The 27,854-nt window shown below is 43.0% G+C and overlaps 1 protein-coding gene and 1 long non-coding RNA gene across 2 annotated transcripts in view; one reads left to right on the forward strand and one right to left on the reverse strand.

The window, feature by feature from the left end:
- thsd7ab (thrombospondin, type I, domain containing 7Ab) overlaps positions 1 to 27,854 on the reverse strand; it is a gene marked incomplete at its 5' end in the record, with an annotated part of 323,450 nt that overhangs the window by 223,583 nt on the left and 72,013 nt on the right.
- Positions 69 to 4,957, forward strand: LOC311246371. Its single transcript, XR_014620799.1, has 4 exons — positions 69 to 139; positions 845 to 893; positions 2,301 to 2,427; positions 4,399 to 4,957. It is a non-coding gene; the product is annotated as an uncharacterized lncRNA (long non-coding RNA).

Genomic DNA, 27,854 nt, shown 5'->3' on the forward strand with positions numbered 1-27,854 from the left:
CCTGCAGTTCTGCCAGAAACTGGACAACCCGGAGATCAGGGAAGTTCTGGCCAGATATGATCCAGAGCAGAGGCTTCAGAGAAGACTCCTTATGGTGTACTTCAAGGAGCCTATGGAGAAACTGCTGCTCGGAGTTGATGTAAGTTTTATTTATTTAAATATTTGAAATGCTAAACGAGTGATTACAAACCCTACAAACACTGTGATAGACCCTCTAAACACTGTGATAGACCCTCTAAACTGTGAGATGCCAGTGTTTTTTCTCCTTTTCTGTGTTTTATTTCAAAGTAGGTCTACACATGGTAGTCTTTTTTCAAAGTGGACTACTTTTTATTTTATAAATGTTCCACAAATAAGGGAAGGACTCAAATATACCTGAATAGTTCAGGGTTTTATTTCAAAGTCGGTCTATAGACACCAGTGTTTTGTCTCCTCTGTGTTTTATTTAAAAATAGGTCTACACAGCCAGTATTTTGTCTCTTCATAAGAGTTTGAGGTTTTCCTTTGTTATAACCGGTAAAAACAGCAATAAAAAGTCAAAATTATGCAACAAACTGTGTGCTATAGCCTATAAGTATAAAGTATAATAAATCGCAAATGACTTTGGGCAATTGTCAGACGTTTTATACTAAATGTGGGGTATGCTTCGGGATATATAAAACGTTATACACTGTGTTATCTTCATTTTAAGGGTATATAGGTTGTGCGGCTCCCTGAGCATTTTATTTTGTGGCAGGGGGGAAAAGTGGCTCTTTTGATAGTAAAGGTTGCTGACCCCTGGACTAAACACTCAATGCTGGAACAAGAAGCTATTATAATTTGTTCAATGTTCTCTCCTTTTCAGGCAGTCCAAAGAACACAGTAAACAGCTTTTGCCGCCTCCTACTATGATGGTAAGTAATCAAGAATGTGTCTTTTTCCAAGAATGTGTCTTTTTCCAAACATGAGTGATCTTATAGGAAAAAGCATGACAATGAAGTCGTCATTTAAGTGAAAATGGAAAAAACATTATCCTACAGGCGAATGCAGATTGTGGAGGAGAGGCCCCTGGTCTGAGTTCAACTGGCCTGCCCTGTTCCAGGAGAGTGTAGTAATTAAAAGTGTACAGTATGCGTTGACATTTTTAGCTGTGACCACTCCAGCAAAGGTCTCTTTGGAGGCTTAAAGGAACACGCCAACTTTTTGGGAAATTAGCTTATTTGCCATCTACCTAGAGTTGGACAAGCAGATGCATACCCTTTTCTTCTCTGTACATGCATTAGGCTTAGGGAACAACCGCGCCGTTAGCCTAGCTTAGCGTCATTCACTGGAAGTAGGTGTGTCAGTGTAGCCTAGTTCCCAACAGTCACGAAATACGCTTTATTCTTTTTAAAACTGGGCTTTTGAGGTGATGAAATCACTGCGGTCAGGCAGCAGCGGTTCGGCAAAAAATTGTTCAGAGTATATATCCAGGGTTCGCACAAGGTCCTTGAAGTGCTTAAAATGCTTGATAAAAAAATTAAATAAAAAAAGTCAAGGCCTGGAATTCCTTAAACAGCCCATTTTTTATCAAGGTCCTGATTGGCTGAGGACACAGCCACTAAGCCAGGGTGGTGCAGCAGTGAGGAGAGTAGAGTTAGGCAGAAATATCAATTTGGCCAAAAAATTACTTAGGTAATTATGCTATGAGGCTAACTGATCAATCTGCTTGTCTAACTCCAGGGTAGATGGCAAATAAGCAAATTTCCCACAAAGTTGGTGTGTTCCTTTTTAAAGGAGAAGTCCACTGAATAACACTTTAGAGAAGATTATTTCTAATTATATACAATGGTAATTTCTTTTTTAATTCCATTTATTTTTGGGCTTCCTGTATTTCTCACCCATCGCAATTTAGTTGCTATGCCAATTCCCTTCCTGGTTGTTGCACGCGTTGCCCAACTGTCGGCCTGGGGAGGGTACAGTACATGTGGAGTCGCCAGCCGCTTCTTTTCACCTGACAGCGAGGAGTTTCACTGGGGGAACGTAACGCATGCAGAGGTTCACACTATCTCCCCCAGATCCCCTGTAATTTTTGTGACAGATGGTCCAGTGTTAAAGCAACAAGGGCTTAGAGGCCAAGCTTGGTATTGCAAGTCACATGGCGCTTTGGGAGCTCAGCCCATGCATGCATTTTATCCTAGGGATCGATAGGAGCCCTGCATTTAGTGATCTAGGAGGCAAGTATTTTGTAATGAGATCGGATAGATAGGGCAATCTCAAAATTAGAAAATGAGGCTCATCGTGCTCGCAAGCCACCGTCTAAAGTCTAATTGTGTTCTCAGAGGGATGCCACTGGTGATCTACACCTCTACCAGAGGCCAGCAGCCAGAGGGGGGGACCCTGCTGACCACAAGGCCATTGAATCATCCTATGCTGAATTGACATGGATGGCATCTCCCTTAAGCTGATGTGAGTATAACTTGCATGTACACAGGGAACAAAATAAGCACCCACCAAACGCCAATGGCGTGTAGATTTCCTCTTTGGCTGGTAAATTACAGAGGCTACTCGGCCACTCTGGCGTGTAAAATAATTGGGAGCCATATGAGCATATTAGAGTATTATATCAAGGCTATACAGTGCGAGCATTTCACTCGCATTTGCCTCTAAAAATAGATTTGTGCGAACCGGGAAAATCATTTAGGAGCACAGTGTGCGAGTAATAGTCTTGCATAGTGGGCGTCTCAACTGCGCAATTGTAATTTCATAATAGAGACGGAGCAGCGTGGACCAGCTCTGTAACAACTCATCTAGAGTCTGCAGCAGTTCCAATTGTCTAACATGCTTTGCATCCTCGCCAGTTATACCCACGTCGCGCTAAAAACATTAACTACTGTAATAGTATCTGCTAACTGAGTACTCCAACTAAGCTAACCTGCTAACGCTAACTACTGCTAACCCTAATCACTGGGGATGCTCAGAGGCATAGTGGGGGAAGAGAGGGCTGATTATATGTGTGTGTGTGTCGCTCTCTCTCTCTCTAGCGTTTAAATGATAATGAATTAAATAATTGTATAAAGGATTTTCCATGTTCTGTCATCTAATAATATATTCCATTACCTTACTGTAAGTCAAAATGTTGGTATTGTGACAACAGTACAACATACAAAAGCAGCTTGACAACCAATATCCTTTGTGTCTAGTAGGCATGGGCCAATGTCTGATTTTGGTGATATGTGCTATTGCACAGATGTTGACCGTTAGTATGCACACGCACGCACAGTATAATATGCATGTAATAAATAGTTTGTTAATAAACTCTGTTACTTGAAAAATGTTCACTGTGCTCCTAAATTTAAATTTTATTTAGGAGCACTTGTGCTCCATGGGAAAAAGGTTAGCGTAGAGCCCTGTATATAGTAATAATAATAATACATGGCGATAAACTAAAAAGCTATTTCAAATTTTTGGCTGGTAAAAAAATCTGCCTGGCTGGTAGTTTTTTTAATCTACCAGCCACCTTGGCTGGTAAGCCAAAAAGTTAATTTTGTTCCCTGCATGTACAAACACACCCACTCTATCTATATCTCTCTTCGAGCACATGTCATCATCATCAAACCTTTATTTAATTCTTGGGAGAACAAACAGTAGGGTTGTAAAAAAAAAGTGTAAACATCTTCAAATCATTATTAATATAATTTATATTAATATAGGCTATACAATTGAATTTCCTGTGAGCTAACCTCAAAAGTGAAAGTGGCAGCAGCATCAGAGGAGTTTAGTCCATGGTTCCGTCCCACTAGTGGTAGAAGCCCTGTTTACCACGAGCAACCTAGTGGTGTCTCACCTGCGGTAGTGAGAGGAGATGAAGGAGCCCCCCTCCCAGCAGCAAAGCAAGAGGGTCTAAAAAATACACCACTATCACCTTCAACATAGTATAATATTTGTATTGCGTTTTTGAAGAGGACAATTGAGTAAAGCTTTAGTTTTCAGACACAAGGGTTAAGAGTAGTTTTGGACTTTGTGCGACGCCTGAGTGATTTCCCCAGCCGTTTCTTTACCCATGTATGTCTATGGGAAAAGGTATGTTTGCCCCTAAAAGTGTCACGTGACGATCAATACCGAGATTGGCTACTCGCTCAAAATGTTTCACAGCCCCGGTGGCTTGGTATCCGGTGTTGTGAATCCACGTCTTCCTTCTTTTGGTGATTCAATTTTATCTGACAAGGACGTGCATTAGGTGCATGTTTTTATTGCTAAACAAACATGCAACTAGCACTCTCAAAGCTGACGGTACTCTGTTCACATTTCCAAAATGTGTAATAGTGGCAAATGTCGTTACAGACTATTGAATAAAGTTTGAGGAATGGTAACCCATTAAATCCTACTTTTCAAGGACTTTCCAGTGAATCATAGTGTCCTTTTTCTTCATTTTCCCAGATGCACCATGCACCAAGGATCCAGCTGATTACTGCCAATCTGGAGGATTCTGCTCTTCACTTGTGCCACCGATTCATTGACCTTTTGTGGTGTGGTATGTTTTGATTTGACTTAGTAATACACTGTATAGTTGGGATTCTGAATTAAACAGTATAATGTTCACACATATTATGGAGCCCCCAGGGGTCGGGAGAATATTGTGGAAAACAATATAAAACTGAAATGGTAAAGCTAAAAAACTGTAGACCTGACCACAACCCCCTCGGTTCAACAGCACAATATGTTGCTTTACTACTTGGCCATTATGTTATGTTCAATGGACTGCACTTATATATAGCAATAGCGCTTTTATCCAAAGCGCGTATGGCCTCTCATTCACCTATTCACACACATTCACACACCAATGGTGGCAGCTGCCATGCATATTGATCCATAAATAGTGTTTAGATTATACTTCTATAGGTTTTTAACTTTACATACTGTATTTAAACATTACATTTGAACAAACACTGCAAGCTAAAGTTTTAAATCATTTGAATCTGTTTTATACAGCACACTTGCTTCCAAAATAAAGCAGTTTTACAATCCTGATCGTTTGTTAACACTTGAAGCTTTTTGTTTCTAACAATCTGTACAATAAAAGTGTCTGTCTGATTAACTTTTAGTGGTGCCACTTTATTGAAGGAGTTTGATTGTAACAACTTAGGAAAAATCTGTAAAATAACAGTGTTTCTCTGCTGAACTTTGAGTTCTGTCACTTAATTGAAGGAGTTTGATTGTAATAATTATGGGAAAACCTGTAAAATAACAGTGTTTCACTGCTGAACTTTAAGTTCTGTCACTTTATTGAAGGAGTTTGATTGTAATAATTGAGGAAAAACCTGTGAAATAACAGTGTTTCACTGCTGAACTTTAAGTTCTGTCACTTTATTGAAGGAGTTTGATAGTAATAATTTAGGAAAAACCTGTGAAATAACAGTCTTTCACTGCTGAACTTTGAGTTCTGTCACTTAATTGAAGGAGTTTGATTGTAATAATTATGGGAAAACCTGTAAAATAACAGTGTTTCACTGCTGAACTTTAAGTTCTGTCACTTTATTGAAGGAGTTTGATTGTAATAATTGAGGAAAAACCTGTGAAATAACAGTGTTTCACTGCTGAACTTTAAGTTCTGTCACTTTATTGAAGGAGTTTGATCGTAATAATTTAGGAAAAACCTGTGAAATAACAGTCTTTCACTGCTGAACTTTGAGTTCTGTCACTTAATTGAAGGAGTTTGATTGTAATAATTATGGGAAAACCTGTAAAATAACAGTGTTTCACTGCTGAACTTTAAGTTCTGTCACTTTATTGAAGAAGTTTGATCGTAATAATTGAGGAAAAACCTGTGAAATAACAGTGTTTCACTGCTGAACTTTGAGTTCTGTCACTTAATTGAAAGAGTTTGATTGTAATAATTATGGGAAAACATGTAAAATAACAGTGTTTCACTGCTGAACTTTGAGTTCTGTCACTTAATTGAAGGAGTTTGATTGTAATAATTATGGGAAAACATGTAAAATAACAGTGTTTCACTGCTGAACTTTGAGTTCTGTCACTTAATTGAAGGAGTTTCATTGTAATAATTATGGGAAAACATGTAAAATAACAGTGTTTCACTGCTGAACTTTAAGTTCTGTCACTTTATTGAAGGAGTTTGATCATAATAATTTAGGAAAAACCTGTGAAATAACAGTGTTTCACTGCTGAACTTTAAGTTCTGTCACTTTATTGAAGGAGTTTGATCGTAATAATTTAGGAATGACCTGTGAAATAACAGTGTTTCACTGCTGAACTTTGAGTTATGTCACTTAATTGAAGGAGTTTCAACGTAAATGTAGGGAAAACTTGTGAAATAACAGTGTTTCACTGCTGAACTTTAAGTTCTGTCACTTTATTGAAGGTGTTTGATCATAATAATGTAGGAAAAAACCTGTAAAATAACAGTGTTTCACTGCTGAACCTAACCTGTCAATTAACAGTGATTCTCTGTTCTCTGGTTCTCAAATAATAAACAGAACTATCTGTAAATTTATTGCTTTTCCACTTTATTTTAATTAGGGTATTTCAATGTAAATTTTACACTAAATCTCTGTTGCCAAGCTGCCAGACTTTTACCGTTTTTTTACCGATTTTTTTCTTACAGTGTAGGCATTGTCCAACTAACACCTCTCCCGAAGGCTAACCGGTCATGTCCGCTTTTAACTATGTATATTGGCCATCCTAGCTGACTACCACCACAGATATAACCTAAGGACCCGCGGAAAACATTGAACCTTCATCGCTACGACACCGCAGTAAAACTCCTCAAATCGCCCATTCTACCCTCAAGTTTCAAACTGTCAAAGTGTCCAACACAGCAAGACAAGAGTCATTCCCACCTGTCCAAACTGTCACTTTCTATAAATAAAGATAAAACAAACAGGAGTAACCCGCGTCCCTGTTCCTGAAACCGATTCACAGGAACGACTGCACTCACAACATTATGGATCCGTCACACGTTAGCTGTGCTGCCCCGTGCTCTTTTACCCTAGTTTCTTTGAAGGCGGTCAGAGGAGGTGCAACTACTGGCCTTAAGTAGCTAATGGACCAGGCATGGGAGCTTCCCACTGCTTGGCCCACACTAACTCTGCACAGCAGGGTCCAACCACTCTAACAAATTAGCTGTTTTGCCGTCCGGGTGGTGCGCAGTCAATTATAATTTTTTGTATCTACTTTTTCTCCCCCTTTTTTTCTATTTTTTTCTCCCATCCCAATTTCGTATTATCCAATTCGTCCCTCCCCTGTCTCGAACGTTGCTAGACCATGCCTCCCACTGGTCGGCTGAAATGTGGATGAAGCCTTGCATCACGTGTCCCCTCCGGTACACAAGGAGGCAGCCGTCGCATCTTTTCACCTGTACAGCGCGATCTCTCAGTGGCGAGGAGTAATGCGTGGGAGGCTCACGCTGCCCCGATACTTCCTGATTCTGCTGTACAGGCGCACCAACCGACCTGTAGGAGTCGCTGTCCACAACGTCCGATCTCCACCCACCGGCTTTCCCACCCCCTAATACTGCCTATTGTATTAGTATGAACGACCAGCCAAGCCGGAAGCAACGCAGAGAGCTGGGCTCGAACCCAGCATCTCCTGCGTTAGTGGCGAGCGCCTTGCCCACTGCGCCACTTAGCCCCCCCCCCCCGCAGTCAATTATTGATAATAATCACAGTGACCAGACAAGAGGTGATTTATTCCTCTCCTTTTTTGGGAGTGAGGTACTAATTCAGCCGGTTCGCTCGCACCCTAATCAGCAGTATGGACACACTAACTGGGATACACTCTCAGAGAGCCAAGCTCGGTCAGACAAACTGGTGGTAAGGCGGTCGCAGACATCTCCTTGATTTGCACTCAAAACAGAAGTTGAACTGTCTTAAAGATATAGAAAGAAAAACACAATTTGGGATACAACAGCGATGACGTTCAAGACCAAAGGATTGACCGTTTCACTGCGACAATACAGAAGGTTAACCCTTTCACTGCCACACGACAAAGGGTTAACCCTTTCACAACCACACTACAGAATGTTAACATTTCACTACCACACTACAGGCGGTTAACCGTCTGTAGTGTGGTAGTGCAAGGGTTAACCTTCTGTATTGTCGCAGTTAAAGGGTTAACCCTTTGGTAGTGTTGTAGTGAAAGGGTTAATATGAGGGTTAAAAAACAAACAAACCCTGCATTCTAGTGGATGCACTGAAACAGAAAAGATGACTAATCAAGAGTTTACTGTGCCCCTCGATTTTCTATTAATACGATGACAGTGTGTCAGCAGCACGCTGTTGACTCAAATCTGAAGAGACACTCCTATAGCAGACTACCCTAAAGGCAGCCTGATAGCGTGACAGAGAGTGGGTGGGAGAGATAGAGAGAGAGAGAGAGAGAGTTTCAGCCCCACACACGGAGTGATGCATGCCCTCTGGGTGAGAGCTGGTCTGTGAGGAGCCTCTCTGACAGGTGTTATGGGAACAAGTCATGGGCTGGTAAACACAGTGAACCAGGGAACCAGAGCAGGGATGTTGGAGAACAACAGCAGATATGGACCTACTTGTTTTTCCAATGGATACTTTTTATACAATACACTTATGTGTGTAATAAATTAGTTTAGTACACTAATTGCAACAAATCTGAAACTGCATAGTGCACTTTTAAATTAGTATCTTTGTGAGGTTACTGTTTTATAATTTACATTACATTGAAAAGATACAAAGATATATTTTTTAAGCTGGATTTTCTAATACAGAAGAGGTATTATTTAGAACATTACTTCATATTTTTCTTGTTTATATTGTCCAGTAAGACTTGAAAATATATATTATTTTGTCATAGGTTGATTTAGTAATTTTTTTGAGATTTGTCAGATAGATTACTTTAGGCATAATACAGCATGTTGAGTAACTTTGGTTATAGAGAGATATTATTTTGTTATATAAAATAAAATAAACAATAATTTTATATCCATACAGAGAAGGCATACTTTAAATATATTATAATGATAAGGCATTTTTGAGTAAACTTTGAGCATCATTAAGTATCTTGAGGCTGAAGGCAGTGTCCTCTTTAAAAAAAAATCACAATATGGTCACCCTTGAAGTCGCATTATAATTCACTTAATAAAATAATGACGAGTCAGCGTCCTAAAAAGACAAAAGTTAGTGACGCGACTCACACCGCTGCCGCCAAAGTAAGGACTTTGCTCTGTATCGTCAATCAATGGTCAAATAAATATTTGATTAAGGAATATAATATGCCTTTTTGTATTATTTCTCTGTGTATCAGCAAAATGTATATATTTTTATGTTAGACATTGAGGGAAATTAAGATTCTCAGATTTTTTACAAACCGCCGCTTATCAACTAACCGGTTAATCGGCAGGTGACGTATGTTGCTCAGTAGTTGCTGATGTCTGCTCAGGAGGTTTGAGTGTTTGCTCAGACCGAAAAAAATTAGAGGGAACATTGGTGTAGACTGTTGTAGTTTGGTCAAATCAAGCTAATTGACATCATGCTCCAAAAAAAAATAAAAAATCTGTGGAGCGATGTGGCGCGGGGAGCGCTTGTTTCGTAAATGAAGGTGAGCGGTGAGCGACTTGGGGGGGCGGGCCAACATGAGCGGATGGGAGCGGAACCAGACGTCTAGAGCGAAGAGCGGACTTTTCGAGCGCTCCGATCCGCTCACATGCACTGGTGTGTTATAAGATAAGATATTCCTTTATTGATCCCCTTGGGGAATATACCCTAGGTCAGGGGTTTTCAATTAAGTTTGGCCGAGGGCCAAATTTCTTCCAAGCCATTGTATGGGGGGCCGGAAACAAAAACAATGGCTAATTTAATATATTGATAGTGAAAACATTTTAACTCTGTGACAGACCACCTTATAACTAAGACATACATTTGTGGCAGAGGCAGATAATGGACAAAATAAACGAGCTGCATAGGTGGCCTAATAAACTGTAAACGACATACACATTTGCACTGAACATTATACCTTTGTCTGTTTGCCATTTTATTATAAAACCAGAGACAAGCGCCTCTCTCTTATCGGCCTATCTTACATTACGCACAACCAATGTGTCTATCTGACAGCCCTTTCTGTGGAGCGCACTGGACTATTGAGAAACAATAGGAATTTTCCATTGGTTCTCCCAGTTCATGTGACCATTTATAGCATTTCCATTGGCTATAGTGACAGACATAGATATATGATAAATGGATAGATACAGCGGCTTAGATGCAGTCCAGAGAAAACAACCAATCTATGAATGAATGAATGAATGAATGAATGAATGAAAACTTTATTTAACAGATTGCAGAATGGGTAAAATACAGTACGGCTCAATACATACAATTGTTAAGGGGATGCAGACCTGAGAAAGACGTTTGTCTTGTTTCCATCAGGGTCCCCCATTTTCAATTCATATAGACATTTATGACATACACAACATACATGACATTTCTGGCATAGGGACATATAGGTATTTAGTACTGATACATTTGTGACATAAACGGTATTCAAATATACAGTACTGTTACCCCTAGATCCTGACAGAGTATATACATATGATGGGGAGGGGACTGTACATTAGGAGGGGGTGGGTGGGTGGGAGAGAAATATACATACGGCGGGGAGGGAATATATACATGCGGTGGGGAGGAGACTGTCTATTAGGAGGTGGTGGGGGTTTTGGGCATTTACGGTGGCCAGTTTCGAATTGCAGCCTCCCGTAGGTGCTCTTTAAGAGCGGTTTTGAATGTGGGCAGGGATTCACATTCCTTTACAGCTTTGGGTAGGGCGTTCCACATTGTTGTGGCATAATTGCGAAACGTGTTTAGTCCCTTGTTTGAGCCGAATCTGGGTTTAACATGATTTGTTGAGCTTCCTCTGGTGTAGTGGTTGTGGTATTCACTGACCTTTGGGAAGTATTTTGACATGTACATGGGCACCCCGGTCGTATAGTGTATCTTGTAGACCAGGCCCATTGCAAGTTGCTGTACTCTGTCGTCTACTCTAAGCCATCCTAGGTTGTCAAAGTGGGCAGGGGTGAGGTGGGTTCTGGGGTTCAGGTCAAGTAGTAGTCTGACCAGTTTGTTTTGTGATGTTTGTAATTTTGTTTTAAGCGCCTTTGAGGTGCTTTGGTACCATGAGGTGCACGCATAGTCATAGTACCCTTGAATGAGTGCTCCTGCCAGAGTCTTCAGGGTATTCTTGTTTACCAGAGAGGAGATCCGGTACAAGAATCTAGTTCGTTGGTTGACTTTTTTTATTACATTGGATGCCATTTTGTCACAGGAAAGATTTTCCTCTAGGATGGAACCCAGGTAGGTAATTTCGTCTTTCCTTGTGACAATATTGTCACCCACTGTAACTGAGAAGCCGTCGGTCTTGCTGAGTTTGTTATTTGAACCGAAGAGAATGGACTCTGTTTTGCCCATGTGTAATGATAGTTTGTTATCAGCGAGCCATATGCAGATTTTGCCTAGTTCCGAGCTGAGTTTTTTTTTTTTTAGATATTTCAAGATTCTATGCTTTACATCCGCGCATTCTCTGAGAGATGCACTAAATTTTTAGATGACAATCGATTCCGATACAATAAAGCAAGTCTTTATCACAAACAAATCCAAAGATATTTAATGTTTTACAAAACATGTCTACTGTTGCGCCCGGCTTTAGAGGGTTAAAAGCCTAATAGTATTTTTTATTTAGTTAATAAATTGTTGTAATTTCTTATATACCTAATGTAGCACATCTTCTTGAAGCAGATTCAGCTTTTTTTGCTCTTATTTGACTTCAGTTTAATTGCATTGTTACTGTTCACATGTGTGGTGCCGTCACAGTCATATATAAGTAAAGATAAAGTTTGAATGACTTACTGAACTGATTCCAGGCGCTGTCCACCGACCTTTTTCATGTTGAGCAAGCTACATTGCACCTCGCTGCCTACCTGTTATTCACTCTCAACATGGATAAAACAACGTATAATAAGCATTCTTTAGGTGGTGGTAGTTTCTCTATTTGGACATTATAGCTAACATATAGCCTAGCCTAGTTGGTCTGATATAAAAAAAAAAAAAAAATATTTTAATTTTAATATTCTGAAGGGCCAGATATTATTGCTGGCAGGCCAATTTCGGCCTGCGGGCCGCCTATTGCCAACCTGTGCCCTAGGTCCTATGTCCTATGTCATACAGTATGTCCTATGCCTTATGTCCTATGTCCTATACCCTATGTCCTATGTCCATAGGACCCATGAAACCCATAGGAAAGCCCATGTAGGCCCTATAACTACATATGGACAATTTGAAAATGTGGTTATTTTAAGTTCACCCTTGTTGAGTTTATGTGTTAATATGATAGTATGTAACTGCTTAACTGTTCCACAAGAGGGCGCTATAGGCACAAGGAGACGTAGCTATTGTAGCTGACGTTAGGTAAGAGGGTATAAAAGGGATTGTTCCCTCCCCCTCGATCTCTTCCTCATCTACCTCTCACAGAGAGAGAAGGTCTCATGGTGCATATGCAATGTGAAATAAGCCACGCCGATTAAAGGCTAAAGAAGGACCTTGTCGTCATGAACCGATTATTGTTGCTCCCCAGGTGACTCTGTCAACAACCCTCTTGTGGATACCGTAGGCATGTTTTAAAGCAGCAGCAGCAGCAGCAGTCTTCCTATACTGTATGTTTATGATGTTTTCTGCCAGCCAACATTTCCATATCACTTGTTTTTCGTTACAGGCCTAAGCCCCTTTAATTGATGGGAAACATTCAGCAATGTGCAGAGAGTGGGCAGATACTCTTTCATGTTTTAGGGATTAGGCTCATACTGCATGGGTTTTCTAGCTGTGGAAACAGAGAACAAGTTATATGACTGACAATCTATACAAGAATTTATGTGGGCTAAAGTGAATATTGGCATGGAAGGGAGGGTAAGTGCATACAATCTGTTAACGCAGCAAGTGCTTTTGAGCGTGTCGGTGAGTGAAAGAGTACATTGTGTCTTTGCGCGCGTGCCACTGTGTGTGCGTGTCCGTGCATGAGCGAGGTGGGGTGTGTTTGTGCATGTGTTTGTGTGCCGGTGACACTGTTGCTCAGGGGGTGGGGGTGGAGGGCAGCGATTTGATGATGTACCTGTCACTTTATCAAGATAAATTTGCCAATCACATGGCAAGATCTCCCACCCTCAGGAGTGCCAAGCACCAGGGATTAGATTACCGCCCTCCACAAACCATCACTCTCTACATCACAATTCAATAGGAGGGTAACATTAGACTGAGAGATGCTGCAGCTCTACCTCTTAAAAGGGGTTTTAAAATTAGCTTGCAGGACATATAGAACAGTGCATTGTCAAAAAAATAACACTAAATGAAAATAGAGGATTTTTATATTCATATCACTGCGAAATCAGGTGTGTTGTCTTATTGTAATGGTACCCAATTTTCTTTAAACAAAACTAAAGAATGAAAGAGAGAGAGTTAAATAATTTTGTGTCCTGTACTGTTGTAATTGTGTAGGGATTGTCCTGCTCCACTAGGGGCAGGCTGTTCTCATTCACTAGGCGGTCTCCAGGATAGCAGCCATCTTTTCTACCAAACTTTCCTGTAGCACTGACGCGTCTATACTTTCCGTAGCCGCATTTCTGCAGGGCACTCTCTGATTGGCCACTGATTGACGCTCTCTGATTGGCCACTGACATGTTTGCCCAATCGCGTGACGAGCTGTGTCTTTGCCCATTTCCGCGTCGAACAGCCTGCAAACTACCTGGCGTTCTATCGCCATGCTCTAAGACAAACTCTAACCTTAATCTACTTCGAAAGAGCTTAACCAGTGTAGAAACTGGCGTCAGCCAATCAGAGAGCGTCCTGCAGAAATGCGGCTACGGAAAATATAGACGCAGCACTGACTAGGGGGAGGTTGTTAGCCCCATAGATATATATAAAGTCTTTATATATATCTATGATTAGCCCCCTTTCTAACGAATTTAACCCCAGAACTAGGGGCATTGGGGGGGTTGCATGTGTAGTTTTCCTACCAGAGAAATAAAGTAAACAAACATGACTGGCACTGTTACAAGGAGTAGTGCGTGTGATTGGCTTAACGCTTTCAATTGGACCGTTGTGGGAGTTCTTGTCCTCAGTTCTGTGCAAAAGAAAAACTAGCTAAGTTTACACAGAGAGCAGCATGGATGGAATATAATGAAATGATAGCAATATAAAGCAGTTCACTGGGACTGTAGAACCCTGTGTCGATGGTTACATCACAAATCATCTGACAATGACACATTCAGAGAAAATCCTACTTTTAAAATGGGCTACCAAATGTCATTACAGATTCAAATCAGGTCACAGAGCAAGGATAAGTAATGTTTACTTATTAATTACACTGAGTTAGTTTGGCTTCAAGGTCGCAGTAGCATTTGTCTGACCTCAGTGGAGAGAGGAGTCCATTACTCGGATGGTTGGTATAATTTATGATTCTCTAGTGATGCAGTGTTGTGTTTATTTAGTATTTACAGTATAACGTTCAATATGTGTGTGATTTACATTAAAACACGTCCAACGCTCCCGGGGCTCCTGCCCAATGTTGTGTTAAATCTTTAGGCTGAACATACAGTATCGCACATCTAAAATGCTATATGCAGCCAAGGTAATCATCAAGACTTTCAAGTACTGTAGGCCCTTGATCATGATGGATGCTTCACATCTGACACTTTGTGTCCTTGTCACACTTAACTCATTGGGTGCCAAAAACGAGTATACTAGTTTTCCCCAGCCATGCCTTGGCCGCCAAAAACATAAATACTGTTTTTTATTTTTTTATTTTTTTATTATTATTATTATTATTATTATTATTATACTAAACAGTCAGCCAGATCTTCTTGTGTGATCCTGGTAGCTCTGAGTGAATTGGAATTTAAATGACGACCGAATCTCGATAGGTGGCAGTATCGCCTACCTTTTGAACTGGGCTAGTTTACTGTGGGGGGGGGGTTACTCACTCAGGATCAGGATTAGTCGCCGCTGGAGTTGAGAGCACTCCAGAGGCAGCAGGAGTGGATAGAGAAGTACCTTCAATGGCGATCGCGAACTATTGGATATTATTATGAAGTGGACAAAACGATCACACTTATGGATGATAAGGTGCATTTTCACCAGACTACATTGGACTCAGCACTTCTGGTAGATCATAAAAATACTATAGTCAAACCAGCCGAGGAGGTAACGTATTCTGTTCAACGCTCCGCGGCAGTCGCCGCTGGGAGAGCACTCCAGAGGCAACTGGCACCGGCAACTATTGGAGATTATTATGAAGAGGACAAAACAATCACACTTATGGATGATATGGTGCGTTTTCACCAGACTATGTTGGATTCTAGTATTTTCAAACAGGCTGTTTGGATGTAACGCTAACGGCGCTGTCAGGGCCAACTAACATTATTTATTGTTCCTGTTCTGACCCAAGACACTTCAGAGCAAGAGTGGACAGGGTTTTGGTGGACCTGCTGACAAAGGTAACGTCTATTTGACTGTACCCCATCATAAATGCGCACAAAACACGTCATATCTCGCGTTCCAGGAAACGGAACTGGATTATTTTGAAACGGGAATCTATCTATCTAGGTCGTCCTCGGACGGGCCCTCCATCGGTGCTTCCAGTCATCCCGATCCTCCATGCATCTGGCTAGCTCGCCGGTGCTTTCTGTTCCCGCATCTCTCCTGAGTACGTCCACGTAGGTTAATGTGGGACATCCTCGTGATCGATGCCCGTGTGTTGGTTCCCACAGCACAAGTTTGCTGGTTGGCATCTCATGGTGTCTCTGGCAGTGACCTGCCAGGCTCATTCTCCTGACTGCCACTTTATCGCTCACCTTTAGCACCCCCCCATACAAGTTTGCATTAGTGACATGCTCATCCCTGTTGATGTTGAGCACCACACGCATCATTCTGGTGTAGCACCCATCCAAGGACTTCTGCAGGGTGGGCTTCAAGGTCCAGCATTCACTGCCATACAAAAGGACAGACTCAACTGTTGTTGCATGAAAGAAGTTGAGCTTCTTATAGCGCAGTAGAACTAAGGTATGTAGAACGCAGGTATGTAGAACTAAAAGTTTTTTTTCCTGTTGGAGAATGCATATTTCCTTTCAAACTATTGTCTCCATGGCGGCTGGGTGGCGCAGCGGTCTAAGCGCTCGTCACCAACGAGCGAGACACCGGTATCGAATCCGGCTGTCAGCGTTGCCTCCGGCTTGGGCCGGCCGTCATACTGACTCAATTGGCTCAAGGTGACTCAAGTCAGCGGGAGGGGAGTCGATGGGTGGTATTCTGGTCGTTGTAAACAGCGACTCCTACAGGTTGGTCAGGGCGCCTGCACAGCAAGGACAGGAGATGTTGAGGGTAATGTGAGCCTCCCACACGTTACACCTCGCCAATGAGAGTCCGCGCTGGCAGCTGAAAAGAAGTGGCTGGCTGACTCTGCATGTATCGGAGGGGACATGCGATAGATTCTTCAACCCTCCCTACGACGACCAGGCACATGCGAGCAACGATCGAGCCGTCCCGGGTTCGACTCCCGCTCCCGGGGGATCACCTACATGATGACTTGACATTGATGTCCACACTGGTTCGGGATAATAAGGAGGTTAATGTCTTAGAAATGAAGAAATTAACGAGGATAATAACAAGGTTCTGCAAAACAAGTATGTACATTTTGTTTGGTTTGGTAAACATTGCACTTAGTCTATCAGTGTACTGTATGTGTGTATGGGCAGGTACAATAAGAATGTTCTTCTTCCTGTTCCTTTCAGCAATGGAATTAAGTGGAGCATATTAAGTGAACTATGTACTGTTGGACTGTAACAATTCCATGTATGAATAAATTAAAATGAAAATGAGAAAATGAAAATGAAAAGGTAATAGTTGGTGACTTATTACAATTCATGAAGTGAGGAGTCAGATAAGAGCCTCTTCTTCACTTCATTAATGTACAGATGATCTAACGCCGACAGAGAGCAGCTACATGTCATGCAGACAATTCCAAAGCCCAGCAGGGATGCTTTGTTTTGGACACTGCAGCATAGAAAGCACTTCTCGGCCACTGGCCACTAAACCTGGAGCCTACGGGGAGCCCTCTCTCTAGCAGCAGTAGGAGGCAGGAGGTGCTGGACAGAGAACATGACAATCACTGCCAAGCCCACACACACAAACCAGTATACATGCATATGTGCGTGCGCACACACACACACACAATTAACCATATGCAGGCACATGGGCATGCGCACACACACACTTACCGATATGCAGGCACACACACACACGCACACACGCACACACACAGCAGGCCAAAGCAGACAGACTGCGATGGTACAGTACCACCACACCGACCCACCGCCTTCTGTCAATTATTTTTATGTTTGCTTTCAATTCATTGACACAGTCAACTGTAGTAGCACATGATGAAAACAGCAAATAAGAAGGTGAAATCATGGTACCATACCTCCACAATCAGGGAATAAATGACCCATACCACATAGCACAGTCAAATATGTCCTACATAGTAATCTGTAATCTTTTTAATGTCAATCAGATGAGGCATGAGATGAGTCACTCCCCTATCAACGGAGACAGGTACTGTAGGCCTGAAGTATATAACTCAGACAACATGCCAGAAGAGTACTTTGCATGCAGGAAGAGCACTGTGCCAGTGTTTTTGCTTTTGCACTTGTCCTTTCTGCAGAACAATTAAAGGAACACGCCAACAGAGAGAGAGACAAGAAGATAGATACCAGTTTCCTCTCCTGCGTTCAGTAGAAAGCTGCATGTTACCCTAGCTTAGCACAATGAATGGAAGCAGACATGGCCGGTTAGCCTAGGCATCGCTAGAAGATATTCTGCAGACATAAAGGCGTTCCCTGTAAAGTTATTCTAAACTCTACATTTAGAATGTATTCATTCTGCAACCTTTCAAAGACAAGGGTCTGGTGGTGGTAGCCTCTGTGCCCTTGCGTTATGCACTTAGAATAACTTTTCAGAAGGGACAAGTTTGTGAGCAATTCCTCAAGGTCCAGAGGACAGTTTGTCTTTTTCTTTCGCTGCCTCCTCTCAGCAGAGTAATGAGATGTTTTCGACAGATCTCAGCTCCCAAATTGGCAGCGACACTGACTGTTGGTCCACTGGGAGGTCTTGTTAGGATGTTGGAAATAATTGCACAATATGTGGGCAGGGAGAGCGTGAAGAGAAAGGGCAAACAGGCCTACATTTGAGCTTTTTCCTGACTGGTCGTCTGTATTCCTGGTGGCTGTGGCAGTCATGGGTTACTCATTAATGGTGAGCGAGAATCAGTTCTGTTTGATGCAGTGGTTGGCCGATCCATCTGAGACCATTTTGAAGGCATAGACACTTCTCTGGCTCGGATAACCTTTAGAATAATACATTGCATACAATACATCTCTTGTGTTTTTCTTTGTCATCGGAAAAAAAATGGAAATGGAAAGTGATGTTACTGCTAACTGATTGCTCACTGTAAAACTTGTCAGGCCTCCTGACTTCTCCTGGATGCGTGATGCCTCCCGATACCAGGAATAGCTCAAAAGACAGCTGCCTTTCCCACAGGAGCCTCGGCTCTCGCATCCTCTAATTTGTGGCATTTGGCGAATGCATGTAGAGGTGTGAGGGTGTCAACACCAGCAGGCCTTCAAGCATCCTCCTTAGTATTAGTCAGCCCTGCTGATTAAGAGCAGAAATACATTCCTGGCACGTCTACTGCACATGTGTTGTATGCATACTATATAGTAGAGGATCCCATCGAGAGAGGAGAGGAAGAGAGAAAAGAAAGAAAACGCAGGGGAGGATGAGGTAATCAGCTCCATGTCAACTCTGTAACTCAGAAACAAAAACCTCTGAATAATTCATGGCTCTATATGCCGGGGAAGGAGAGCAATACTCTCACTAAGCCATCTTTGATGGTGAATCTAGAGATAAAATAACCATAAGGTTGAGTGCGCTGACAATATAGCCTGACTTCCGCGGAACTGCTGAACTACTGTCAAATTGTTCTAAGAGATGAAGGCCTTCGCGGCGAACTTCATCCAACACTTTTTCCTAATGATTAATGGCAGATGAAGAGGGATCCTGTATCCCTACTGAGAACATACACACATTCCCTGGCTTTCCCTATAACCTCGCTAGCAGGTATTCTGCAGACATAAAGGCGTTCCCTGTAACTTCGCTAGCAGGTATTCTGCAGACACAAAGGCGTTCCCTGTAACCTCGCTAGCAGGTATTCTGCAGACATAAATGCGTTCCCTGTAACCTCGCTAGCAGGATATTTCCGTATTTCTCTGAGACCGAAGCCACCTCAGTGCTTGGCAGGTGGCAGAATGCGAGCTGGTATCCTTTCCGTGCTACGTTGGATTGACAAGGCGGTGTTGCACGTAATCGAATCACAAGGGCGAATGAGCAGGGATGGGAAATATATTAAGGTGTTACACTCCCAGACCAGCCCAAGTCTGGGAGAGTCAATACCCCAGACAAAGAGTGGACAGTGTGAACAATGGGCCTCGCTGACCCAGACAAGGAACAGACAGTATGAATGATGTGAACAGTGGTATCATGGCGCCATCTAGCGGTCACCTACAGATGATGCACGCTGTGGTGATAATTCTCCTGAACAGTATGCTGTCGTTGCATTTATTGTTGATGTTACAATTGTTATCTGTTTAGGTTGTTCTCTGTGTTTGTATCTCTGATTATGTGTGTTGTATAGCCTAGTCCTTGTTCCTGTTGTGTTTGATTATTGTATTAGTTCTAATGCCTTTCTTCCCCCAGCTGTCGTCCATTATTAATTAGTGTCAGTATTTATTGCCTGTGGTTTGTTGGGATGGTTGTGGCGTCATTCCTCCGTTAAACCTGTTCCTGTGGTGTCTTTGTCAACGTCGTCCTTGCCCTGTAGTTGTGTTCTGTCTAAGTAAGTGTATATTAGTGTTCTGTTTTATTGCTCTTTTGTTTAGAGTGTTCAGTCCGGTTTCTGGTTAGGTTTTGTTTTCTCTCAGTGCCAGCTCGGCTGCGCCCTTTTTGTTTGTGCTTATGTACTTTTGTCACGTTGCTAAGTAAAGTTCTTTAATCGTGACCTTCGTCTCCTGCCTCATATCTCTTCTCACTCTCTGCCTGCTGCACTGGGTCTACCTCCACCCTCACCACCTTACCCCCTCGTAACATAAGGAGTGAGAAAGAGTAGAGTGTAGAGTGCAGGCGATGGAGTTGTGATCCCAATTTTGCGCCTTTACATCCAGTGTGTTAACCCCCCCCCCCCCCCCCCCCCTGTCACCCCTCCTCTGTTAATTGGCCAGATGGGGAGATTATAGAAGCCCCTGGGAGATGGTTGCTAAGACATTGATGGCGGTCACGGGACGGACTTGGATCTTGACGGCTCTCTCCTCTCTTTGGTGTTAAGGTCTCCAATTAGATTTTGTTGAAGGGTGTTGGATTTCATACTACAGTGATAATTCTTTATAACTTTTTCCCCCCAAGTAACCCCAAGTATATTTCAATTAGTCAAGGTACTGTATCAGGACATAACCAGAAATATTATGTGGGATGTCAAAGCCATAACTGCAATAGTTGCTTGAGAAACATGTATGTTAATTTTAGTGCTGTCAATCGATTAAAATATTTAATCTGATTAATCACATGATTGTCCATAGTTAATTTGCGATTAATCGCAAATTAATCTCATGAAAAAAATTCAAAAGAAATATCTACCTTAAGCGGATCTTTTTCAAATTCCAAGTTTTAATACTCTTATCAACATGAGAGTCAACAAATGCTTGCTTTATGCAGCCATTTAACACAAAAGGATGACCCTCATGCATTGCAAATTTGCATCAAATTCAAAACAGAGTGATGCACAAAATAACTTAAAAGAAAATAATAATTTAAAACAATGAATAAAGTGTGCATGAAATAATAGGGGAAAGAAAACGTTAGGAACTTGTTACATTCACCCACACAAGGGCTGAGTAATCACACCACCCCCTCTCTCTCACACACACACTCTCCCAGCTCTCTTTCTCTCTTGCCCCTTCCTCATCTCTCTCACCCCCCCCTCTCTCTCTCTATCTCTCACACACACACACACACACACACACACACACACACACACACACACACACACACACACACACACACACACACACACACACACACACACACACACACACACACACACACACACACACACACACACACACACACACACACACACACACTTCAGAAACAAACATAGTATCAACGATTTTCTTCTTCTTAAAAGTTAATCGTGAGTTAAAAAAAATAGTGGCGTTAATAGAATCAGGCGTTAACGCGTTAATACCGTGTTAACTTTGACAGCCTTAGTTAATTTACAGATGTTAAAATAGTTGGGAGTCTGATTGTCCCATCAAGGTATACAATAACTATGATGAATGAATGTACACAATACACACCCATAGTCTTTAAATAAAACATAACTCATCTGAAAACATGTGCATGTATAGCGCTCTGATTTTAGGATTCAATCATATTTTTTAGGGACACACCGCTACCACTTTCTCACTGCCAATACTGTTTTCAAATTTTAAACATTCAGTATCAGCCCAATACCAAGTATTGATCTGATCCATTGCTTCTATAGAACAAAATAGACCATCAATATTGTTAAGGATTAGTGTTGGCTGAGGACCCAAACCGAGGAGAGGAGCGAGGGGAACTGGAGCAGGGAGAACGGGACACAAGATCAGGGGGACTGGAAATGGGGACAGAGGGCCGACGAGGGGGGCTGGAGCAGGGGGGTGGAGGCGACAGCCCCGGAGTAGGACCTGGGGCTGGGGTCTCCCCGGTAGCAGAACCCGGCGTAGGACCCCGGACGGGGGTCTCTCCAGGCGTAGACCATGGTGTAGAGGCCGGTGTAGACCTCAGCGTAGATCTCGGAGAGGAATCCGGCCTAGAGTCGGGACCAGACGTAGGAACAGGACCAGACGTAGGAGCAGGGCCAGGCATAGAAGCAGGCCCAGGGACCTCCTGAGGGGTAGGAGCGGGACCAGGAGTAGAGGTTGGGCCAGGCGTAGAACCGGACCCAGGCGTAGAAGCAGGGCCAGGGACATCCTCTGGGGTAGGAGCGGGACCAGGAGTAGGAGACACCGGCCAGGGGCGGCAAAAATGACTTGTGGCGACGGGAATCCCGTCTCCCCCTGGGGCTGTGGCCTCCAGGACCCTGTCTCCCCCTGGGGGCTCCACGACTTCCCTCCCATGGATACGCCTGGACTCCAGGGGAACCTCTCTGCTGCTCCAGGAGCAGTAGCTGGGCTGGCACCCAAGGCTGTGCTAGCAGTGGGAACCCTGCTAGCTGACGGAGCGACTCAGATAGTACCCATCCTGAAAGCTGAAGGGGCAGTCCAAGCAGGATAGGCTATACTGGCTGAAGGGGCAGTCCAAGGAACCGAGACCATACTAATAGGGGCCATTGGGAACGAGCTAGCTGAAGGGGTAGTCCTAGATGTAGGGGGTAGGCTAGCAGTAGGGGCTAAGGAGCCCACACAGACAGCTCTCCTAGCCATAAGGAACATGGAACTAGCTGTGGGAGCAAGCTAGCAGAGAAAAACTCAAAAAGTCTTAGCCGACAGGGCGGCTCCAGGGAAAACAACCCTGCTAGCCAAAGGGGCAGTCCTAGCAGAGGAAAAACACAAAAGTCTTAGCAGAGGGGAACAGGCTAGCCGTGGAGGCCATGCTAGCAGTAAGAGCTAAAACTAGCACTGGGGCTAGTAGTACAGGCTGTGCTAGCCATGGAGGCCGAGCTAGCCATGGAGGCCGAGCTAGCTGTGAGAGCCAAACTAGCAATGGGGGCTAGTAGTAGAGGCTGTGGCAGCCGTGGAGGCCGTGCTAGAAGTAAGAGCTAAAACTAGCACTGGGGCTAGTAGTAGAGGCTAGCCCTGGAGGCCAAGCTAGCAGGGGAGCTACGCTTACAGCAGGGCTAGCAGTAAAGGCTGTCCAAGGCCTCCCTCGTCCTGTTCGCTGGGTCCAATTGTGGTCGGTCCATACTGTTAAGGATTCGTGTTGGCGGAGGACCCAAACGCAGAACAGGATGAGGAGAAAAGCAATAGGCACAATGAGGCGTGGAGCCAGGGGTGAAGTATTAAAAAATAGAGCTTTACTTTCAGTAACAAAACAAGGGAGCACAGCAATGGCTGGCAAAGGGCAAAACATAAAACGATGAACTAAAAACCACAGCAAAGCTGGTAGGGAAAACAAACACAATCTAACTAGAAATAAAACACTAACAAAACTGGACGAACTGTACACGAAAACAAAGATGGTAGATAACAACAAAAACACTAACACTTACTGACAAAAGGGTGGAGGCTCAAGGGAGACAAGGTACAAAAACAGAGAACAGGAACAAGAAGCAACAGCCAGGAACATTAGACAGCAACAGCAAACATGGACACCAAACAGAAACAATGGACCAACAAGGAGTACAGGGCCCCGTTCCCCGTACCTGGATAACTGAGTTAGCCGGATAACTTTCGGTGAAGTCTGACTTAAGCCGGACTTTCCCATTCCCCGAAGCTGGATTGTCTAAATCACCATGACAACAGATCAAAAAGTTTGAGCCTGGTCGAGAGCAGGGTTTAAGTTCAAGTTAGCCGGATGAACCATAGCCACGCCCCCGCAAAGAAGTGACAGCCCGTTTCCTGAAATTATTCCCACAGTCTACGATCTGCATTATACCATTCTGAATTACGTTTTTGTGCTCCATTCTTCCAGAGGGGGCTTTTGAAATGTAAAATAGACCCAAAATGCTGATACTAAATTCACTTTGTCCTAAATAATGCACGTTGTATTATACCGTGGCGCTCGCTCGGTGCGATGTACACATTATGTGGTTATTTTAACAACGCGCAGCATTGCAAATGTGAATCCCGCGGGGATATCCTTAATGATTGAAACCTATCGCTCGTTTGGCTCTGATTCCTTTCATATTCTCCGCTGTGGATGAGGAGCGAGGAAGGAGAGGAGCGCCTGAATTTTGTTTCATTCAAGCATAAAATTGAAGTGTCTATGCGTGGATTGTGGATTTTGTGTGATATTGTAACTGGGATTAAAATGTCTGATGAGATGCGCTGTTTGACGGATTTGAGAAATTGAATGAGCCGTTGACGTCACATTAATGAATGAGAATAAAGAGATAAAACTTCATTCAAAATAAAGAATATTCTAAACACGGGTCTCTCGTTCATTAATGTATAAACAATGAATTTATCCCATCTGGCACAGTGGTGCAGCGGTAGTGCACAATCCTGCCAACCCGGCGACCGGTGTTCGAAACCCCATGTTTCCAATATAATTTTTTGGAATATAATATTAATGATTATACGCAGAAGTAGCCTAGTTTTAAGTTAAAATATTATAAATCTACATGCATTGATGATGTCATTCTTTATATAGCTCTCAACGTGCACCAAATTGAATTATTCCTACATTGCAAAAAGAAGGAAAAGACTAGGAGAAGTGGGATTCGAACCCGGGCCGCCTGTGTGAAAGTCAAAAGCAGACACCGTTACACCACAGTGTAGATAAGTAAAAGATCCACCATACATCAATCAATGGGTAAGAGAGCCGTGTCCTTATTCCGTATAACAGTTTAACTAATTATTTTCGCTAGCAAGATCTCATTTGATTATCCATTCCATAAACCTACTGCCAGCAGGCAAGTTTAAAGAAATATAATCTGATTGATTGGGGTAATGAGGGACTTAAAATTAGCCTATAGATAACGCATTTAACTTGTCGGCGAGGCGATTGAGCCGTAATGCAATCTGTTAATAAAGTTTTAAATCAATTAATCAATCAATGCCGTTAAAAGATCAGGATCTCTGATCGATACGTGATGGCTTTTCAACTGAAGCGGCCGCGCACTTATCCTGGGTCTCAAGTCTGGTTCTAGTTAACGAGACAGAATCCACCTTCGAGGAACATGAAAATCCCGGCTTCAAACATCGGGTTAACTGAAGCTGGATAATGGCCCTCTTGATCGACTTAGTTGAACCAGGTACGGGGAATAGGGCCCAGAAAACACACAGCATTATAGACAGACTCATACGGTCAGGTGGACCGTAACAAATATGGAGTCACTGGACAGAAATTATTGAGATATCATAAATATTTATCCATTACAGAGATCTAACATGCTTATGTGTCAAAATGCAGCAAATCAAGTCACTTTGCTTTGATTCCTGGCATGTTATCCATGGTTCTCAGATACAAATACCATATTTTAGTCTAATATCGGACCGATATCCAATACCAGTATCGTATCAGTGCATCGCTGATTGTAGCTGTGGCCATTATATGGTTTCATAATTTATATGTTATTTGTTATTTGAGTGTAATATTTGAGAATGTATTTATGTTGCATTTCTTATTTTCTTTATTATTTAATTCGCTACCATTTATAGTATATTCATTTTGATGTCTGGTTATATATGGTGTCCCGTTAGGCTGCTCTCGCGTTTTACTTTTGGGGACTGATTACGGCACCTGCGAGCAAGCAGCAGGGATGGTCGGAGTTGTACAGGTTCTACCAAGACTGTTGACAAGAACAGAAGAATGAAAACCCCTTTTATGTAGCATGCAGCCAACGAGGTATTTAATGTTTGTTTGTATTTTGCTTTGCTGACGTGTTGTTTTTCATACTGTGTATATTATTGTTTGTGTTGACCTAACGCAACTTATGTTTTCTGTTTTAAGTTTTCACAGTGGATTGGAGGACCAAGCTTTCAATAAACCCATAGAAAGAAACCACTTGTGTCTGCTGTGCTTGGGAGGAGTTACACTGATCATTTCGTGAAATTGCAGTATTAACTGCATGATCTCTCACCATCTCTGAAGTTGCTGAATTACATCAAAAGGTCCAATGTAAAAATGTCAATAATGAATGTCAAAATGTATGAATGTACAACCCTTTAAGTAATTGACCTGTGGCTAATAAATAAAATAAATTATCATGTTCCTTTAAAGAGAGTAATTTTTTGAAAGGGTCTCTAAAGACACAATTCATTACAGTCAATACAGCAGTAGCATACATCTCTGTACAACAACTGCACGGACACATGCTGTACCCAGAGGCAGGTTTACTTGGCCAACTGCATGAGTAGTGAGGAAGCCATGAGCTTCATATGCTTACTGTAAGCACGGGCAGAATGGATTGGCTTTGGCACGACTATTACTCATGTTTACAGTACGCAACGTGAGAAAACACCCCCCCCCCCCCCCAGCCTACTGAGTTAATACAGATCTGCTAGAAAAACCTAATAATAATTTGCTACTGTGAATAGAAGTGGCCTCTGAAATAAAACAATATTGTGTGTCATGTGAGCCGCTCTAGAAGTCCTCACAGATGTACAGTGTAACACGTACAGTATCTAATGTAATCCTCCTCTGATCTATCTCTCAGCCCACACACTAACGAGACATGACATCACAAGGAATACCATCGAAACTAACCACCCACCGCATCTGCCTCGGCGTACGTTAGTGGCAACAAGAACAAAGCTCTCAAAGAGCGGCAGCGCCGTGTTGTGTTCTGTCCTGCGCTCCGCAGTGCAACAGTAGCTAATGGGTTGCAGGGAGTGGGGCTGCTGGTACCATCTCACTGCCAGACGTGTCATGTGGCGCAGGAGGCCTTGGGTGAAAGCGAGGCACACACACACACACACACACACACACACACACACACACACACACACACACACACACACACACACACACACACACACACACACACACACACACACACACACACACACACACACACACACACACACACACACACACACACACACACACACACACACACACACACACACACACAGTGCTGTGATCGCATCGGGGGGTGGGAGCAATGAAGAATGCCACCCATCATCTAAAGGCGTTGAGATGAATGAGTGCACACCTCTGTGTTCCTCTGCTTTGATTTCAACCACTGCGCCGAACCAGGTGAACATGAGAGGAGAGGGGACATGGGTTGCTTCACACACAACGCACGCACACACACACACGCACGCACGCACGCACGCACGCACGCACGCACACGCGCACACGCACACGCACACGCACACGCACACACACACACACACACACACACACACACACACACACACACACACACACACACACACACACACACACACACACACACACACTGCCATCATGCATTCCAATGATGAGCTCCAAATATTCCCCTCCTTGAGTTACATGGATCAAAAGGCAGAGGAAGCGTGAACGTGCGCGCTGGCAGGAGCTGCTCTGCATTATATCTGCAGCTTGACGCCATCATCAACCACAGACACACCACAAATCTTCCTCTCATGCTGCTCGAGTCATTCCTCTGCTCGGTGACAACAGCACCATCAAATCTCTTCTTTTAGTTGTCTTGTAAGTAGAGACAAGGCGTTTGGACTGAACACATGCAAGATAATAGCTTTTCTGTAAGCGTGATTGAACAAGGAGCCCCGGGGCAATTGATTGTCTCGCGTCAAATGGCAAAAAAGCGTCAGTTTTGACTTGTCACACAGAGAAGCGCTTCCCCCTCAGTCACAACACATCTAGAAGTTCAGCACGTCCTCAGGCCCACACGTCGAGATGAGTAAGGAGAGTGTGCTGACTCCATTAAATGTGGATTAGAGTGGTAATCGTCCAGGAAAGGCACAGGAGGGCAGAGCGGTAGTAGGATCACCAGTGGCGTTTTTATATCTAAAATGTTGGTGGGGCTGCTGGGGCAATGATTTTTTCTGGCCTGTCGGTGGGGGGGGTGAAAGCGAATGTTTTTAGTGTCAAAACATTTCTTTTGCACTTTGT

The sequence above is a fragment of the Notolepis coatsorum genome (genome assembly GCF_963971535.1).
Source record: "Notolepis coatsorum genome assembly, chromosome: 19".
Taxonomy (NCBI): Eukaryota; Metazoa; Chordata; class Actinopteri; order Aulopiformes; family Paralepididae; genus Notolepis; species Notolepis coatsorum.